The sequence below is a fragment of the Pavona decussata genome, unplaced genomic scaffold (assembly GCF_977016875.1).
Source record: "Pavona decussata unplaced genomic scaffold, jaPavDecu1.1 SCAFFOLD_234, whole genome shotgun sequence".
In the NCBI taxonomy this organism is placed as follows: domain Eukaryota; kingdom Metazoa; phylum Cnidaria; class Anthozoa; order Scleractinia; family Agariciidae; genus Pavona; species Pavona decussata.
In genome coordinates, this window is record NW_028145639.1 from 2,636,612 (window position 1) to 2,656,215 (window position 19,604).

At 36.8% G+C, this 19,604-nt stretch overlaps 1 long non-coding RNA gene across 1 annotated transcript; it reads right to left on the reverse strand.

Moving 5' to 3' along the window:
• Positions 1 to 1,835: 1,835 nt before the first annotated feature.
• On the reverse strand, positions 1,836 to 18,682 carry LOC146458158 (uncharacterized). The gene is made up of 3 exons (XR_014858344.1): positions 18,579 to 18,682; positions 18,283 to 18,475; positions 1,836 to 6,826 (listed from the first exon to the last, which is right to left on the reverse strand). It is a non-coding gene; the product is annotated as an uncharacterized LOC146458158 (long non-coding RNA).
• Positions 18,683 to 19,604: the final 922 nt, after the last annotated feature.

Consider the following 19,604-nt stretch of genomic DNA (forward strand, 5'->3'; position numbering starts at 1 on the left):
TCAAAACAAAAGCAGAGTTAAAAAGTCCCAGACATGGTTTTTGAGGCCAATACCTCCCAAACATTTTGCAACCACTGGATGTTCAGTAGAGTGAGGTGGTTGTTCAAGTAATTCATGTTTATAGACCTCAGTAAATTTGCACTTTAGGCCTTTTAGTGGGTACAGTTTTAGTGTTAAAGAGGTTTGATTTCTTAAGTTTCTCCTTTCTTTAAGCTTCAAAATGATGTACAGCTTTGGATACTTCACTCTAGAGCTGAGATTTTACAGGTCTTTGTGCGTAACACAATCAAAAAGGTTTAGAATAATCTTAAGTTTACTTGGTTCACTATTGTATTGCAGACAAAACAACGCTCACTAAGTTTGCAGTGAAAAAAGGTTTATTATTTTTGTTTAACATTGACAAAGTTGTAAAAAAATGAATAAAAAAAAATCTAGCCAACCACCCCCCTGCCTTTCGGGTTGCTTCCGCTCTGATCTGAGTTGTTCTGTGTTCTTTTGTCCTCATTAAATATTCCAACTTTGAAATCCTGTCAAGTTTTATCTGATCTTATAATTTCTAAGGGGTGATGTGAACACTGGGAGATTCCCTGTTGATCCACAAGTGGACATGACAACATGGAGGCTAGTGAGGGTTTGTTTCCCTGTCCTCTAGAGTCCAATCCAACTTTACCTGGATACCACAATTCCTAAATGTTTGTTTAATTGCCAATCAGTTTGAAAGTGGTTGGAATATGCTTGTTTCATAATTTGGCCTCACGGTAAAATAAAATAAAATATTTCCCCAAATTCAAGGTTTGATGTTACATCTTCCACTGTCTTGGATGAAAAAAATTAGCGTCGCTGTTCTAGAGCAAGGTCGGCGTTTCATCATAAGAGGAGGAGGACGAGACCGGTTCAGCGTGCCGTCTACCATTTCCCCGGCCTAACCTTGTCATACAGCAAATCAAAGAGCACCATAAAGTCTCGTGGAGGGTAGTTCTTTCTGTGAAGCTGCCAAAAGCGAAATTTGCCGCCCCTAATCCCGCCATTTAGTCGCAAAATCCAAGCAGAAAAACATTTTAATGTGTGAAAGCGCTATAAAATCGTAAAGAAAGCGGATCTAAATTTTTGCTAGCAATTTTTTTGATGTTCGCTAGCCTGCGGTAAAACTCGATTTATGTGCATGTTGTCTCAATTATAATCGGCGTGAAACAGGCAAATAACGACATTTTGACAAAAATTATGGTTTTAAGAGTTTGAACTGCGAAATGAAATTATGCACACAGCTCCGGATGACGTAGAGAGCATGTGCAATATTATGCTAATTTGCGGTGAAAAAATTTCGTGAAAGCTGTCAAATGGTTTTTGAATACAATTGTAAACAAAATTTGTAAGCATGCATAATTTAGTGGGGGCCGTAAAAATAAATTTCTTGTTACGATTTTCTTAGTCAATTTAGGCTAATGGCAAATCAGTTTTCTGGAATTATATAGGTATCAAACAAAGGAAGAGTTTCATCCGATTTTCCAAACGCGAGAACTGGCATGAAACAAAACGAGGCGAGGCCGAGTTTTTTTTTTCGACCAAATTCTCGATGTATGGAAATCGGATGAAACTCAATCGAGTGTTTGATATAGCTTCTCAAACCATTAATAATTCTTGGAGAAATTGACGGAGAAAGTTTACCAAATTTCATAATAATTTAGATCACATTTGCCAAGTCGCCTTCACGGTAATGATTTTCCGTTTTTGAATCATGAATTATTAATGATTTGAGAAAAAGAAATGAACTGTGACATCATTAGACAACAATACATCTACAAGCATTTTGTTTTGTTATTATTTTTTTCTAACAAAAATAAAGAGCCAAAGTAGGACCAACTGAATTCTTTAAACTGTTATGTCACATGATGTCATAGTACATTTCCCTGTCAATTTCATCTGATCACAGGCGGCCCAAACACTATACATGAACACAAACACTTGAAAGGTGTATGATTCTTGTATTGTGTACTTGGGGTCCTGGAATCTGAACAAAATTCATCAAGAAATTGTTCTACGAATACAGTAGCCGTGTTCCTACAAGAATTTTATTATTGTTGGAGTTCAACAAAACTGAAAGATGTTTTAGAAAGAAAATTTGTGAAAAGGATAATTGATCATTTTGGTGGAATATAATAATTTTACTAAATAAACCCCATCAGGCAGCTGGTATATAAGAGCATTTAAGAAAAATAATAAACAAATAAAAAAGGATAATGCCCAAGGCTGAAAGATTGTCTAAAAAAGTAAACAGTTAACCCAGAAACAAAGCTTCAAGGGCAACTATGAAATTTTGAGGACAATCTTTAAACTGAGGGCATTATCATCCAATATACCAGTAAACCAGAAAGAGGTTTATTTATTCATAACCCTCTGATTAAGTCCTTAAACACATACGCTTTAATGTGGAAATGGAAAAACAGCTAGTGCTAGCCATAGCAAGACTGCAGGAAAATAAATGTAAGCTGACTGGTTTGGATTGAAACATCAAAAACCTAACTGTGATGTTTTCTTTGTTTTTTCTCGTTGAAAAAATCAGGCAATGGTTATCATCTGATAACTGCTATCTTATTTTGTACCATGTGACGTGTTTTGCAAATCAGTGGTTTACAATAATAAATAAACAATTGTAAATTGTCTCATGATGTTGTTACTTAAGTTGTAGATCACAATCTTCTACCACTTAAGTGACTACATTGCGAGACAAACAATTATTCTATTTATTATTAAAGAAAATTTGGTTGGTAAAGTTTAGTCCATAATTTTTCATTGAAAGGAAATGATCAATAAATTTTTGTCATAATTTGGTGATTATACAGGCAAACAAAATTTGAAAGGGCAGTGCCCTTTGTTTAAAAACTTTGGAAAATGTTTTGGCTCGAAGTGAATAATTTGGAGTGCAAGGATTTTGCGACTGCAGAAAATGCTCAATGCGTAGAAAAAACTTGATTAGGCAGCAACACAGCAAGTAGGCTGTAAGCATGGCGAAGGTGGAGAGTTCCCCACCCCGCTTACAGAATACAAGGCTAAACCGCAAAGAATCCCCTCAACAAGGCTTCCAGCTCAATCCGAATTGCTACATGTTAGTCGACAGAGAGGGGCGTGCAGGGTCCCCAGCCTCTTAATGTCCCCCCTATCACCATCCATCAGAGTAGCCTGACCATAGCCCCATCCCTTAAACACCTAAGTTTTTCACCCATGACAGTGGAAGTGAAACAAGCATCTTGACCAAAATAACTTCCCCCTGCAATAATTTAGCAATGTGGTATCCAAGCAAAGCTGAATCAAACCCAGAAGACAAAGGAAACAAACCCTCACCTGCCTCCATGTTGTCATGTCCCCTTGTGAATCAACAGTGAATCTCCCAGTGTCCACATCACCCCTCAGAAATCAGTCGATCAGAATAAACCCTCCAGGATTCTCGGTTAGAATATTGCAGAGGACGCCAGAAACACAGACCTTCTCAGAGCCAGAGTTTCCACAACCCAGTGGCAGGAAGATGGTTGACTAGATTGTGAGTGTGCCGCCAGTTTGTGTTACCTACTAATAAAGCTAAGCAAAAACAATACAAATTAATTATTATAGTTACAAATCAAGCTCATTGATGCCAAAAAATCAGAAAAGATCCTTCAGCCACTAATTTTATTTTTCCAAATCCTGACAGGTTTTCTAGAGAAAGGCCAGAAATAATATTATGAAACAGTTGAATTAGATTTCTTTGATTAGCCAAGGTGCCATTTTTTGACCAAGGTGAACACTATAAATTTCATCTTCAATAATATTGTGTATAATTTGTTTAAAGCGGCTGAAAGATATCATCTGTCGAACGAAAAACCCCCAAAAGACCATTTCTCCCTAGACCTATCACCTTTAAAAGCTTAAAATAATTTCAGTGTCAATGAGCTTGAGTTCTACAAAACAAAGGAGGCAGAATAATAAAAATTATTGTGTCTAGGTATAGAAAAAAATTGTTGCTGGTTAATTTGTTTCATTATCCCTGCAAGCCCCTTATAGTGAGAGGACAAATTTTTAGGTAATGAAAACTAAAAGAAAATTTTGTAAAATAATGTGAATAATGTGTCCAAGAAACTTAAAATAGTTTCCTACATGTAATGCTCCATTTTTGCATAACATTGATTACTTTAATATATTTATTTGCTGCTTCCTTTGTTTTGAAATGAGTAAAACAGTACTTAGACCAACTAACTACTCAATCATGATCATGTTGAGCATTAAGTGTATTCTACTGTTAATGACAGCAGAGTCTGTTTGTCATGTAATGCTTAGAATATACAAATTGGATGAAAATACTGTTCTGACAGTGTGGAATTGTGTTGTCTAACATGTTATGAGATGTCATTTCACAGTGGGGCCAAAAAAGGAGTGAATTATTGTCACCACCATTTCAAATATGCTGCATTGTTTTAGTACTGTCAAAACTACTTTCCTTTCCCAATTTATTAATGCTTAATGAGTTGTATATTTTTGTTCAACATGATCATGACTGAAAGATGTAGGTCATAATAAAATGTAAATTTAAAACAGCGATGGACACTGCTATTTACATTAATTTTGAATGATAAATGGCATTAACAGGCAAAATTCTGAAGTTTAACATTGCAACAACAGTTAACATGTAATTTGATCTCAATTTATTTAGAAGAACCAATTAGAGGTTTTGTTCTGTCAGTTCAAAGGGCCTTGGCTAAGGCTTGTGATTGGTGAGTTTCAAGGTATCTTGTCCTCTTTCTTTTCTTTTGGTTGTCAGCACTATAATATTGTTACAATAAAAATTGTTGGCTATCAGTTGGATTTTGAACAGAAGAATTGGCAATTCACTCTGGTTTTTCAGTGAAGTGTTTTAGACTCATTCAATTTGGTCACAAAAAATTATAAAGAAATTATTTTTCTTTAGAGGTTGAAAAAGGCCTGATAAATGTAAATTCCTTTCAGCAGTTCCATCACTGTTTTGAATACAAGTTTAGTGCAGAAGTTGGAGGAATAAGATTTTGGCAAATCTCTGAGCAATTAAAATGAAGGCCAGCTGTCAGGTCTCCATTTAACATTCTAAATCAAGGTAAATTCATGAGTGTAAATACTTTTCTTTGGAGAAAAAGGTTTTAAATTCGAACTTTCACTTCTATCGCAGAAGCTTCATCAGTGAAATGATGTATAAAGACAGCTTGTCAGAGATGAAAATCCATGTTTTACACTTTATTTTGCTGATGAACTTCTGCAATAGAAGTGAAAGCTCCAAAATTTAAAACCCTTTTCTCCGAAGAATAGAATTCACACATGCTGATTTACATCCGTAGATAAGAATGAATTTTGCTTCTAAAACGAAATTGAATATTGGAATGTCAGCACAAATTCAGTCTGAACAATGAACTTATTCCCCCAACTCAGGGTACAAACATGTGTCTCAATTCTGTGTTAAAAACTTAATCCACCAATATTTTCTTTGCTGCAATGTTTCATGCCGGATCATCAAACAAACCTCAAGTGAAAGATAATTTCTGGCACTTTCCCTTCTCATTTTTTTTTTAGTTTTGAACACAAAATGTTAACTGACTGTTGATTTTGATGTTTAGTTTCATATGATCTTCAAACAACACGAACTGAATACCACTAAATAATTTCTATTTTTCCAGCCATTAAGGTAAATTTAAGAATTCTGCAAATTTGTGCTATAGGGTATTAATGGTAGGAAAAGAAAAACCTCTAAAAAAACAAAGGAATGCTCTGAGTATAGTTAAAAGCTGTGTAGGAGCATGGTAATTTTCCATTTTTTTTAAACGAAAAAGAAAAGATCTGTCTATTTCTTAGTAGTAAAACCTTTTTGCTATCAAACAAAAATGGACACTTGTTTGTATACTTGATGGCGGCACACTCACAAGAGAGAAGGCGTAAAAAAAAAACTTGCCAACCAAACCAGCAAAAATTACTGAAAAAAAAAATAGACAACTGGCTTCTGCTAAAGTTTGTAAGTTATGAAAAATTTAGTCACAAATGCAGCAGCATTTGAGTACACTCTAAGATTGGAAATTATATTTTTCTTTTGCTAAATTTAGTGCCCAAACATCCAGTAAAAGTGGTTAATTCAAATAATTATTTGAAGTATGGAACAAAATAAGGTACAGGTAATGCCCTGTATCATCCTTGGATGGTTGGCAAGCTTGGGTTTGCTCAGCATTATCTAACCAGCTACAGAAGGAAGATCATATCTATTTTTCTGCTAGCTAGAGGAAATTTCACTGACAAAAAAAAAGGAAATTGCTTTCATTGAGCCATTACTAAGATGAAATGACCCAATTGAGATATCATATTTTCTAGAAATTGTAAAGAGTTGCAAAAATCAGATAGGATGTTTGCTTAATTATAAACTGTATGCAAGACAAAAACTTTGTAGCTGGTTAAAATAGTAATGGGCTGAAAAACTATCAATACATAAAGTGAAAAAAAAAAAAAAAAAAAAAAATTCAAAGCAACGACTAAATTGAATGGGGGTTGTGGAACAACAGCTGGGTGAAAAACCTCCTCGTACGTCCACTTGCTCCTAGGAGGAAAACCCCAGGCCAGCTGTACCCCACATTCAAAGACCTCCCGGGCTGGGTCAGAGTTCATTTAAATTTCTAAAGCTTTGGAAAAAGTTACAATTAAAATAATCTTGAGGCTCTATAAATTTCAAACCAATCCATGTGTTTGAAGTCATCTGGATTCTTCTTGTCCTAATGCTGTCCTCTCCACTCTCCACAAAATAAAATAATTATGTCTGTCCTTCTATCCATCTGGTTTTCTTCTTTGTCTGCCAAAAAAGAGAAAATAACTTTAAGAGACTTTGTTCAATGTGTTACACGAATATATATCTGTCGTAAAATAAATTAATGAGTGGAAAATTTGATTTCAGGCACGTGCACAATTCAACTATTTGAGACTTTTGAATGGGAGCAAAAGCAACCCTAGTCTCCCTCGCAACCATTGTGTCTTGTCACACAATGCTCCTCCCCACAAATGGCTGCTCACATTCAAACCACATTCCTTTCTAATTGTTTTTTGTGGTCTATTGAAGGGGTCAATCATGTATCAGCGAAGCAAGAATGACATAAGTTTTCGCATGAAAAAATGACAATGGGACAACAATGACAAGCAAGAAACAACAATGAACCGTGATAAACAAACATCCTGCAATCTTCCTGTAGCGAGATACAAGAGCATAAGCGGAATAACGAGAATAGAAATACACGGATCCTGCGTCTTCACAGATAACATTTATTTAGCGCTACCTAAAATCTTGCAGTTAATCTGAGCCAATAAACCTAATCAAATGTACTGGCTAGCATATCAAAAACTAATCCTAACGACTCAGAATGATCAGTAAAAAAAACCTCTATTCAGTATATTTGAGAATTCCCCCTCACGATCAAGACAAACACCATAAAGCAGAGCGTTCACATCACATTTTTATCAAAAGGGAAGAATCTCTTATACAAAAGGAAAATCGCTTTAACACACGCTTGTAAAACAAAACTGAAAAGGCTTTTATCAACACAATGGAGGTACAGTGGGCAATGCACAGGTATGTCAACCCCATTTTAACGTGATTCTTATCAAATTATCTGACGATAAAACACGGGCTATGATTGGGCAAGTCATCAAGAGATAATTTGGTGCGAGGCAGTTCCAGAAAATGAGGCTGTAGCAGTGATTGGCTTAAATCGGGAAAGGAATGTGGTTCGAATGTGAGCAGCCGTTTGTGAGGAGGAGCGTTGCGTGACGAGACACAGAACAGCTGCGAGGGAGACTACAGCAACCCAGGTGGTTCTTTGAATTTGCATGCTCATTCTTTCTTTCACTTGCAAACATTTTTTTTACTTTTTGTTCGGGTATCTTAGCCATTGAGTAGAAGTTCCTTGAGAAGGAAAAAGTTTGGCCTAAATATACAGGAAAGAGTACATTTTTAACAAAAATAATGGTCCGTCTGAAGGCCACAAGTTTCTTCAATTTTTCTGGGAAAATGTCTTACTAGTTTGTTTGCGTCCAAATAAAACACTTCTGTTCCCCGGAGGAGAGTGGAGGGGGGGGGGGGGGGGGGGAGTATGGAATGGATATGCTTGGGTATTGAAGTCCAGAAATTGGGTATTCCTGCTCACATACATGTAAGTTGCCAAAAAGGGAGGAGAGAGGGGTGGGAACATAGTTAAGTTTTCGATTCCTTTTGAAATGAAAAAATCATAGCTCACGACCATTTTACTGATCACACATGGAAAAGAACAATCATCTACCTTACATCCAACACCCTTTATTTTTATATTCCCTGTAACTTTGGAGCCCTAGAGCCATGAAAGTTTTATCACAGAGGCTGGAGCCCAAAGCTGCTCTCTGCTTGGAGCCCAGACACAAATCCTGATTTTGGCTAAATGGAGCTCTGAAGTAAACCAATGGATCCCTAGAACCCATATTCTTCTGTCTTGGAGCCATGATGCCTGGCAGTATTTTTTTTTTTCTGTTTACTTACAAGTGAAAATTGTCCGAGTTCAAACCAGAGCCAGCAAGCTGGCTGACCGTCTAGGCAAAGATTTAAATATGATACCTCCAGTTCTATTAGGCCTACAAAGACGCTTAAAATGGCAAAACACTTCCTTTGACGGCAAAATTTATGAATCAGATCCAATTAGAAGGGCTGACAGAGCATAACCATGACCTAGCTGTGTGCATTTCAGATCAGATTCACTGGAGCTTTTGTATGTGGCCTTGAATTGCCTTGGGAAACGTTGCTCATGTGTTTTATCCGCTGCTCTGTGCTTCATTTTAAATAAAAACCTATGATTATGGGCAAGATTTCCATTTTTATCACAAAACGAAGCAAAAAAAAAAAAAAAAAGAAAAAAAAATCAGCGTATAAAACATTGAGGCAACACTTCCTGAAGGAATTCAAGACCAATGCAAAAACTCTGGTGAATCTGAGCTAAAACGACAAAAAGCGATCCAACCGTTCAATTATTTTGACACGCAGATTATGGCAAGGTTATTTATTTATGAGTGAAAACTGTGTGAGTTGAAACAATAGCTAGCAAGCATCATGACACATTCTGTAACTGGTTTAGCATCATGGTCAACGGGAAACTGAAGGCAATGATGACAATATTATATCTTTGGATCTATGAGGCCTACAATGATGTTTTAAATGACAAAATACTCTATTCTGATGGCAAAATCTATGATGGAAATTATTATGATGTACAGAGTATAACTGCATTATTTATTTACCATCAAAAATTGCCTAAGTTTAAACAAGAGCTAGAGAGCACCAAATATGATACATTGTCATGTTAGTTGCAGAAAGGTGGTTAAAAAAAAAAGAAAAATGCTATGCCATGCGGAAAAATTTCCAATCAACAAATGAAAAGGCACAGTATGACTAGTTTAATTTGTGACAGAAAATAATTATTGTCTCGAATTGAAACACAAGCCCACAAACAAGTTACTCAAAGTGTTATTGCTATAAGCGATTTGTATGGCATTTATGACACTTAACTGAGCGCTAATAGTTGTGGGCAGCTTTCACAATCGATCTGTACAGAATGCTGCTATTTATTTACATTTCTTTGGTGAAACCTCATTTTGATGATTGTACCATTGTTTAGGGTAAACGTAATAAAACTCTTGCGAATTAAAGTTACCATATACCTTAAGAGGTGTCTCGCGTCGAAGCAATATAACGCGTCTGGTTTAAACTGTAGATACCTAAACCCCCATATCAAATTAAAGCTTATAGAGCTGGCTATCAAACTATTCCAAGAATTTTGAAATAAAATGAATTGTCGAATTTTTCACCACCTCTAAATGCGAGCGTCCAAATCACCTCTTGAAAGCTACAAGTCAAAGCATATTTTGTTTTTCACTAATTTAATTTGCTCCTCAGTTTCCGGACCCAAAGTGCTAAAAAAATGTTCTGCGTTTCGCCATACTCAATTGCAGTGAAAAGTGACAGAACATTTTGGAAATATGATTTCAAAAAATGTGGGGTGATCGTACAAAAATGGCTCTCGGAGAAAAAATATTTAGAAAGAAAAAATTCGCAGACAGATTTTTAACTCGTGAATGCACGTATGCGCAATGAACGAGTTATAGCGATATTAAGCTGGGTGTGCGCTTGGATGGTTGTTCGGTTCTGTCGTTAACTTTCGGGCGTGCGCAGTCAAGTTTTAAATTCAATTAGTGGAAAAAACACGCAAACATTTTTTGTTCACGGCGTATCAGGTGATTCTTATTTAATATGTAGAGAATAATTTGACGATCATTTAATGCAAGAATGGAGATTTTTCGTTAAATCTGAGCAAAGTTACATGGTTTTTCAGTTTTTTCAGAAAAGCCGGGGTCGTCAAGTCAATTAGTGAAAAAAAAAAAAACCTGGAAATTTTTTTCACGACGCATCAGAATTGTCTAATCCATTCTGTAGAGAATAATTTGACAATCATTTTAGTGTAAGAATGGAGATTTTTCGTTGAATCTGAGCAAAGTTATAGCTTTTTTCATTTCTTTCCACAAAAATCGGTGTCTTTTAAGAATTAAAAATAATTTAATTTGGAAATAATTGAATTAAAAAATAATTTGATTTAAAAGTAATTGTTGGCATGGACTTTGAATAAACAAGACGCTTTTTAGAGCTTTTACCTTTAGCACTGGTGGCCTTATTTATTGTAGGCCTCACCGATTTTTTAACCTATCCTCCCTTCGCGATTGAACTAACTGAATCGTTTTAGTCAGAAAGAATGCGTGAGAAAGCGGAAAGTGCCATGTCACACATCAGTGACGTAGTAAAGAAAAGTATGCAAATTTCTGGTGAAATGAACACTTTAAGATCTTGTCAGCTTTCATGGAGGTTTCAAAGGGAAAAAATGTTTCATTTTTGAAATTTACAACTGGTAATTTATAGGAAAGCAAAAGGACGCGGTCGATAAATAATTCTTACTTAGCAAGAGCTTGTCATATTTCATTATTTTTACATGAGGATTGCGTGGACTGAACTCCAAAGGAAAAATTTCACGCATTTATGTCGGGCATGAAATGTAATGCGATACTTTGTTGAAGACCCGTTGAAGAGATTTCCCTTTGTGAGATCGGCTTGAAAAACACAAATCTACCCGGAAGTTAAAAAAAGTATGCCCTACAGTAGTTTTGTAATTTTAATTCCCAAAAAAACTTCACTTGCCCATCGGGCAAGTGATGGTCAGAATCCACTAGCCCAATCGCAAAATCCAGTAGCCCCAGACTATAGGACACGAATTTCCATGACATAGCTGCACATAGCGTGCCTCTATGAACTTTGAATAATTAATTAATCGGCGCATCAGAATAATCGGCTTATTCAATCTGTAGAGAATAATTTGACAATCATTTTTATAGTACAAGAATGGTTATTTTTCGTTACATAATCGGGCAAAGATATAATTTCTTTTAGCTTTCAAGGATTAGTTTCCGTAGCCGTCTAAATTTCAATTACTGATGTGTCATCTGCATTCACGAGTTGGCTCACAGGAGCCTTTGATTGTTGTTTTTATGTTAAACTAGCTACTGTCCAAATAATTGAAGGCAAACAAACAAATTCCCTTTGAGTTTTAGCTCTTTAAAGTGTCCCCTTCAAAAATGGATTCGAGGAAAACCGCACTAAAAATTCGACAAGTCGTTTTATTTCAAAATTCTTGAAACTACCTGCTTAGACACGATGAACCCTTTGCATGGTTGTTGGCTATCGATATTTCTTTGAACAGTAAGTCAAGTGTCCAGGGAATTTACAAGGCAACTGATGCCATTTTCATGATTGTCAACAAAAACTATACCCATGCTTCTCTCTGAAATACTGGACTGCACTCAGGAAACTGAAGGTAAATTTTAAAGTACAAAAAAGTACAAAGAGTGGCTTTTCTGACGATTTTTTTTTTTGCCAAGGCACGTACATCACAATATCAAAAAGAAAAAAACAAGGAAGATATTCATTAACAAGAATGAGCTCATATATTTAGTCACCACTTGAGCTAGTGGCATATTGGTCATGCAACCAATGTGGGCCTAAAGTTTATATAATTTTGGAAATTTACAGCTGCATTTCTTTATGTTGAATGGTATTAAATGTAATTTAGAGACATTTGATTGTATCATTTTTCTCTCGTAAACAAGAACATTCCAAATTTCCATCCCTTGTCTGACCAAAACCTCATTTTGCAAAAGAACAGGTATGTACATGATATGATGTTGTGATGTGTCTAATGACAGCAAAAATTAATTTACTGCAACTAGCTATAATCAAAGGTTAGGGAGTGCATTCGATGATCTTGATCCCAGTGAGTGATTTACAACACTCAGATCAGTCTTAAACAGCGAAGCATTTGCAGTGAAAACTATTATTCTCTGGTTACAGAGAATGCTGTCTTGTTCACCATGGTGTCAATTTTTATCCAAAGTTGTTTTAGGCTGATCAAAACACTAACAAAATTAATACCATATTTTTGTCCAGCATATTCACTACTGGGAGCATCAGCAAAGGACCTGTTACATTAACTAGAGTGACATTAACTAGAGTTTTAAGGACAATTATGAATAATTCATGATTGTCCTTCATGAACAGTACTGTGATGCTAATATCCCAAGAAGCAGACTTTTCACCATGTTTTTTTTTTAGATAAAAAATGGTTGTAGAGAAAATCATAACTTAGCAAAAAGTTGGCTAAGTGTCATGTTTGTATCACACATTTACAGATAATTTAATGCTGGCTCAGTGTCTACAGACATTGCCCCTGATGGGGTTTGCTTAAACTGCAAACCACGTACCTGTAACAACATGTAAAAAAGACCAGCAAGGCACTTAATTGAAGTGTTTTTGGCAAGACTAGTGCAAGTGCCTCTTTTGCCTTGAAATTGAAATTGCTCCAGATGAGCTCTATTTTGGTCATGTAAGAATTAAGTTTTTGAGCAAAATGCTAATAATATAAAATAAACAAGAAATAGGCTATTATTTTTTCTAGAAAATGACTGACCTACACAAAGGAGATACCAATGCGAATGGCCACGTTGAAGTTTTCTCGGTTCCCTCCCAATTACAATTGAAAGTGTTGACGTCCATTTTCAATTAAGGAAATGCTGTTTTTGAAGTTTTGATTAAAAAAATTCAAGTAATATCAAGCATAATTATATGCAGCATACTGCTTTAGTAAGGGTAAAGAGATTGTTTCCATTCTCAGCTTGTGAAAAAGTGGCTGAAAAATCTTGTAGTTTAGCTTCCTTCATTTTTCAAACTGGTAATCCAGTCATCCGTCAGAAGAAGACATTGTTTGCAATCTAAAATCAGTTGACAGAAAATGTGAAAAACGCGACACTGCCTTTTGAGATGATCTTGATGATAATTATTTAAATTTGTGACACTTTGCCGAAGGAGTAAACATTCACAGCGGCTCTCAAAGTCTGCTCAAATTCAACAAACAGCCACTTTTAAGTTTTCCCGGTTCCTTGCCTAATTCTTCCATAATTCTTTTTTCTGTGCATTTTTAAATTTTAGGAAAAGCTGAAATGAGAATGATGTATTAATCAGTAAATGACACAGGGATACTTAGGAAAAAAATCTGAGTGCGCCTATCAGGAGTCGAACCGAAGACCTTCCGATTACTAGTTCGGATGCTCTACCACTGAGCTACAGGAGACTCGTGGGAGCTAAGGCCATTAAACTAGGTTCATAGGACAACTTAGGTGTTTTCAAAGATTTCATTTGAAAGATTCAAGTACAATCAAGTATAATAATATGCGGTGTACTGCTTTTGTAGCAAGGATATTTCAGAAGTGACTGTGTTACATTCTCATTAGCCAAAAAGCCGTATTCTTGTTGTTTTTTAGTTCACTTTGAACATTGAGTCTAACATATGAATTTGAGCATGTTTTAATTTCACAACAACGACCACCAGATGATCATGTGTTAAATAATGATGCGGAACGAAAAAATGCGCCAAAACAGATTATCAAACACTCACTGTCGCTGATTTGGTTTAAGTTTTATTTTCGACCAAACTCAGAGGACACTAGATGCAAGAGCCACACATAAACCGTTTTTTTTCTCTCTTTTTTTGTTAAAGAAATTAATTGTTTCCTCAAAATCTGTCATCGAGATCCTTGAAAAATTCTTCGGGTGTCTTGATACTCGACCCTTGATTCTCAATAACTTTGAGGATTGAGTCTCAAGTTGAGACTGTCAACTTACTTTTGCATGGTACTGTACAAAAGACACACGAGCGGCGGCCATAAATAAATCACAACAGCTTTCACTCGTCAACCTCAGGGCACAATGAAAATTAAACAACAAATCAATTTCTGTGCTTTTTGGGTTGTAATTCCTTCGGAGTTATGAGCGACCTTCCACCTTACGATTGATTGTGTGGTTCCAGAAGATATCTATACCCCCACAATGGAAGGTTTTTCACTTTAGACCCCCTCCCCCACCTCCCTGGAATTTCTGTTCCAGGGGGTTCTTTGTCTGTTCATTTGTGCAAACCAGCCGTGAACTGCTACTAAAAATAGTTTGCAGGAAAAAATACAGGGAAATGCATGGAAAGTTCAAAACAAGACTGGATGCTTTCTGGCACAGCTACATCTCTCCATTTTTTTCTTAGAATCCTTTTCCTAGTACCTAAAGTTTCCAATTCATGAATTTTTCAGAAGCGAGGTTTTATGAAAATTGTTTGATATCGGATTTCCATACAAACACTGTTATTTCAAGCCTGTTTGCCTACTCGTCAAAATGGCATTGAAAACTGTGATAAGGCCTATTAATAATACCTAGTCAAACCTGTATATAACGGCCCTGTATTAAGCGGCCAGTTTATAAAGTCCCGATTTTTCCTGCATACAAAGGCTGTATTTGTTACCTGTGTTAGGCGGCCACCTCTATTAAGCGGCCGCGGCCACCCTGTAGCAGTACTATGTTTGTCTTTCTTTGTTATTTTTACCTGTATTAAGCGGCCACCCTTGAATGGAAACTAAGCCATATGCACAGTACCATGGATAACAGGAATTGTCGCTGGCAGTGCCGACAGTCAACGACTTGCTCTAAAAACAAAAGTTTCAAATTCCGAGGCACCAAATGCACGTGTCCGACTTTTTTAAGTCACTGTAATTCTTACCCTATTCCAATTTTAACTTGAAGTTTTTTACTGTATATTGTGTTACTTTTAATTAGCAACATTACCGTTATAACTCCACTTCGATCGTAATGACTATGAAATGATGGAATAAGATATTTTGTTGTAAACTGCAAGTCACATAAGTAAGTGAGTTAGAAATACAGTACTGTACACCGTACAAGAGTGGAGGACAATTTATTGCACAGTGCTTTTACACAATGCTACGTATATTATACCGTTAAGTTACAAGTTGGCACTGAACTTTGTCTAAAGTATTGATCACTTGAAAGAGTGTTGATTGTCCTATTGTTTCCTTACATGAAATTTTTTTTTTAAACACCATTAAAGTTGACATTAGACAACGCCCAGTAAGTACTTTTAGTGATCCTGTATTAAGCGGCCACCTGTATTTAGTGGCCAGTTCCTCAAGTCCCGAGGGTGACCGTTGTATACAGGTTCGACTGTATTTGAAATGCTGAATTTGGGGTTATAGCTCCCTTGAGAAATAATCTGGCTTTAACAACAATTCGGGCGATAAAATTTTATACCTCTTTTCTTGCAAAATGAAGTATCATTTACATGTAGGTATTTCACGTAAATCACATGACCTTGTGCCTCTATGATGAACACTATATTCCCTGAAATTATAAGCTATTCATTCTTAACAAGAAGAGCTACACCAAATGTAATTAACTATTAAGTTTGATTCGAGATTCAACAGGTCTTCTTCAATTGTGTTAGGCATCATGAAAGACTACAAATTTGCAAAGAAAAGCTTTTTGATTCTATTAAAAGTGCTAAAAGTCTCAGTGCAGCTGGTGAGCAACAACTGATGGGTATAAACCACATGCACGTGAAAATTGAGTCTGTGGATTTTAAATGGCTTTTATGCAGCCATGAAAAGTTATTTCCTGAGGGAACATCTGAAAGAAAAACTTGTGAAAAGATAACCTAACTTTATGAAAAAAGTTTGAATTTGCTTCCTTTGTTCAGGTTACTAGTCTGTTACTGAAATGCAAATTAATACAAACAGAAAGGCATCAGAAAATGTGAAAAGTCCTTGTTCGTCTGAGCTGGAAACGGAGATGATAGAGGACTGACAATAACGCACTCTCCTCTTGACTTAAGACATTTAAATAGAAATCAAAAGTCTTGATTTTTTGCTAGTGATGGTTTGTTTTGGAAAATATTGTTACAGCCTATTGTCATCCATTTTCACTGAAATATTTTTCCACGCATTGAGAGCGGGTATTATATTAAGTTTCAATTTCATCACTTTTGTTGACGAACAGCTCAAAAATGCAAACAATAACCCAGAAGATTAATTTTATATCTGCTACATCAGAGTTAAAAGGGTTTTGTCTGTAAATAGTATCGTCCTTTTAGAACATGTTTCATTTTGTAGATGGTTTCATTTTACATCCGCGCATATTATAAACATTTGTTGTGAACCACAATCAGTCGAAGACTTTGCCAGTTTTTTATGTGCCAGGCTTTCAACCCATCACAAAATGAGGAAATATTCTAGGTCAGACAAACAATCGATTCCAAGAATAGATTGCATGATTGCTGTACATGTCACGGGTGAGAGGGCAAAGCTCATCACGTGCTAGACAACCAAACGTTCAAATCAGTCATGCAGAACAAAGATGTTCACTTGGGGCATTTCGCTGCTGTTTTAAGTTTAGTTATTTAGCCTAGTTTTAAACAGGAAGATCTGAAATATTCAATGTAAGATCTATTAACCCCTAGAAAATACTTTAAACTTCATCTAGTCCAGATGATTCAACTTTTTTCTTTTGATCCGATAATTCCTTGGTTGCCAAATTGGCCACTCTCATTCAAAGGCCGGTCGCCAGTGACAAACTTTTAGCTGCCATGGCGCCCAAAGTGGTCGCAGCTTGGAGGGTTGGCCAGTGATGAAAAATCAATCTTTTATATTTTCTTGTCCTGAACACCTTGCAGGCTATTCTAGATCTTTACAATTAGAACTAAACATGTATTGGCAAATGATAAAAAAGAACATTCTTTCATCATTGTCCATCTGTTTCTCAGTCTATTAAAGCAATGCCTTTCACACTGATATTAGAACTACCCCTATGTGCTTCATTTAATCTCCTTGAACAGTTATGCTAAAGCTTGAGCGATAAACGTTCTGGTTAACTTTTTCATCTGGCCTAAACTCTCTTAGAGCAGCTGTTCTAAAACTGCACTGATTAATGACACCTATATATGCAATGGCAAATATTAACTAAGAACATACTATTATCTCAGTTCATTGTTACTTGGAAACATAACAAATTCTACTTTAACAAATTAGACCTTCATTTGAGCTCCTTGAATGGTTACTTTGATGCTTGAGATGAAACATTCTCGTGAAAATTTCAACTATTCACATACCCTCTCTTTTTAGTCAGCCATGTTTTCTGAAAAAATGACTTGCTTCCAATAACTTCTTTCTTTAGCAGAAGCAAAGTCTTTGCAATTCCCTGAGTTGGTTTGCCATAAATCTCAGCCCCTACATTTCCTCCACTTCAAGTGCTTGAATTTGTTGCAAAGTTCACACAACGTCCCCAATTCTCACACCTATGGCCTGGTGTCCCCACCCCTCGGGGAAGCCAATAACAAGTGCATAATTTCCGAGGGAGCAAGGCGTTTTCGTAACTGCTAAAAAAATTAGGATAGGGAACACCAAACAGAGTGGGAGAAAAACGTTTGGGACTGCAGAATATTTCCACTTATCTTAAGATGCTTTATGCAACTGGGTCCTATGCTCCATTAAGCCAGAGTCAGCATTTCTGTCTGGACGCCAAGAGGAGAAAGGCTTTGTGATGCAGGCTTTAAGGCTCTAGGACTCCAAGAGTACCCTCCTCCCTTGCCCCCCACCCCCCCCCCCCCCCAGAGAGCATTTTTTTGTATTGTTTTACACCTATTGTGGTTAGGTCTTGTTTGGCGTTGTTTTGTTTTCTGTCTTTTGTTTCTTTTAATTTACGTCATCTGTTGTCCGGTACTCACAGAGGGAACCGCTTTTTTAAGACTATACCAGATTGTCAAACTGCATCGCCGTACGTAAACACCAGAAAACACAAGACTTTACCTGGAATATCCTCTGGCAGCTTCACATGCTTCCTTAGTCAGGAGATTCTCTTTCTCAATCCACACTAGTAACCAAAGTTATACGTTAAGCTGTCCTTTTGTTGAAACCATCAACTTTTCCACGGCCCAACGGCAAGCTGCGGCCTTGCACGAGACAAATATTTGCACATGGCGCTTCGCAAAGTCATTTACACCTGAAAACAGGATTAAAAATGACCATACCAGTAAACAAATTAAAAATAAACTGTAAGTAGAGCATAATGACACATTTTAGGAAGTGTTAGACAGTAAACTGACCTTTTTTGGACTGTTTTTCGATGAAATCTTTCAATTTTTCGCGCCGAAGGTGAAAAACGCACGCCGCCAACATTCAATCCCATCCCGCTTTGCAAGCAGGGCGAAACTAGTTCCCAGTCTGCCAAGGAAAAGTTTTGTTTGTTTGTCTGCGATGGATATTTTGGACATTAGTTGGGGTGTATCGGCGTTCCGAAACTTTTAGTGGGGTTGTGCGCACCGGACTCATTGCCCACTACGTGCACACGTTATTCGTTTTCACTATGCATCTTAATCTACCGCGTCTGCTTTTTGGGGATAAAAGTTCGTCTACCTAAAACGACTGCAGAGGAGACAAGAACACTCCCACCTTCCCTCTGTGAGTTTTAATAGGACAAAGCTTGGAGCGAACCACCAAAAGCGCGGAGACTCTCGAAGCCAGAATTCTAGAAAGCGTGGAATCTCGCGCGCAAGACTGCGGTCACCTTATTCTTCAAGAAATCCCCGAAGCACGGGGCAATGAGTGCGCACCGAAGGGACAATATTTCACTACACTAACTTTTGTGAATATAGAGTATTTGAAATGTCTTCTCTCGCGATTTCCTTTTTGCGCCACATCAAATTTCAAATAGAGAAAAACGTAATAATTCTGCAGTCGCAAAATTTTTTTGTGAAGCTAAGGCGGAAGTTAATCTTGTAACCAGGTTTTCCACTTCAGTACAAGCAGGAGCCCATGGGCTCCTGGTACAAGAAAGTGAGATCTGAGTACGCGATTGGGTGAGGTTCTCACTTATCTCTGCCCCCAACACCCCCCCCCCCCCTCCCTCCCCCACCACACACGCACAAAAATTCGGCATTTTCTTTTGTACCACAACAGCTTGCAAGAAACAAACCCTCACCACCAGAGTTGGCTATCTCTAACGGAGAACAAGATTGGTTCAAACAGGACTTGGTGAACTAGAATTTACGTATATGCCACTGCAGATAATTTTTCCTCGATTTTTAGCTTGCACTTCAGAGGAGGCTGGATGAGTTCAGTCAACTCTCAAT